This window comes from Passer montanus, unplaced genomic scaffold, assembly GCF_014805655.1.
Source record: "Passer montanus isolate IOZ18808 unplaced genomic scaffold, ASM1480565v1 scaffold1439, whole genome shotgun sequence".
NCBI lineage: Eukaryota > Metazoa > Chordata > Aves > Passeriformes > Passeridae > Passer > Passer montanus.
In genome coordinates, this window is record NW_024361375.1 from 1 (window position 1) to 540 (window position 540).

Here is a 540-nt window from a genome sequence, read left to right on the forward strand (position 1 = left end):
AATTTGGAGAAATATTGGGGAAATTTGGGAAGAAAATTTGGGGGAAATTGGGGAAAATTTGGGAAAAATGGCAGCGAAAATTTGGGGAGAAACGGGGAAATTTTGGGGCAAATTGGGGGAATTTGGGGGAGGGATTGGGAGAAATTTGGGGCAGAAATGGGAATTTTGGGATTTGGGGATTTGGGATTTTAGGATTTAGGATTTGGGGATTTTGGGATTCGGGGGATTTGGGATTTCAGGTTTTAGGGAATTTGGGGATTTTGGGAATTTGGGATTTTGGCATTTTAGGATTTAGGGAATTTGGGATTTTTGGGAATTGGGGATTTTGGGATTTTTGGGAATTGGGGATTTTCGGGAATTGGGGATTTTGGGATTTAGTGAATTTGGGATTTTGGGCATTTTGGGATTCGGGGATTTTGGGAATTTTTGGGAATTTTGGGAATTTTTGGATTTAGGGAATTGGGGGATTTTGGATTTGGGAATTTTGGGATTCGGGGAATTTTGGATTTGAGGATTTTGGGAATTTTGGGCCCGGGGGGG